We start from the raw sequence: 593 nt of genomic DNA, 5'->3' as shown, positions 1-593 counted from the left end.
AGATGACATGATATTATACACAGAGAATCCTAAAGATGCTACCAGAAAACTAATAGAGCTAATCAATGAATTTGGTAAATTTTCAGGATACAAAATTAATGCACAGAAATCTCTTGCATTCCTATACACTAACAGCGAAAGACCAGAAAGAGCAGTTAAGAAAACAATCCCATTCACCACTGCAACAAAAAGAATAAAATACCTAGGAATAAACCTACATAAATAGGTAAAATACCTGTACTCAGAAAACGATAAGACACTAATGAAAGAAATCAAAGATGACACAAACAGGGGGAGAGATATACCATGTTCTTCGATTGGAAGAATCAACATTGTGAAAATGACTATACGACCCAAAGCAATCTACAAATTCAATGCAACCCCTATCAAATTACCAATGGCATTTTTCACAGAACTAGAACAAAAAATCTTAAAATTTGTATGGAGCAACAAAAGATTCCAAATAGTCAAAGAAATCTTGAGAAGAATAAAAACAAAAAAAGAAGCTGGAGGAATCAGACTCCCTCACTTCAGACTATACTACAAAGCTACAGTAATCAAGACAATATGGTACTGGCACAAAAACAGAAATA

General features: G+C 33.2%; 1 protein-coding gene across 1 annotated transcript in view; it reads right to left on the bottom strand.

Moving 5' to 3' along the window:
• ATP8B4 (ATPase phospholipid transporting 8B4 (putative)) overlaps positions 1–593 on the bottom strand; it is a 257,286-nt gene that overhangs the window by 234,109 nt on the left and 22,584 nt on the right. The gene's annotated exons all lie outside the window — the stretch shown is intronic.

The sequence above is a fragment of the Physeter macrocephalus genome, chromosome 11 (genome assembly GCF_002837175.3).
Source record: "Physeter macrocephalus isolate SW-GA chromosome 11, ASM283717v5, whole genome shotgun sequence".
Lineage (NCBI taxonomy): Eukaryota > Metazoa > Chordata > Mammalia > Artiodactyla > Physeteridae > Physeter > Physeter macrocephalus.
The sequence above is the reverse complement of the archived record's forward strand: the minus strand, read 5'-3'. Positions and strand labels throughout refer to the sequence as shown.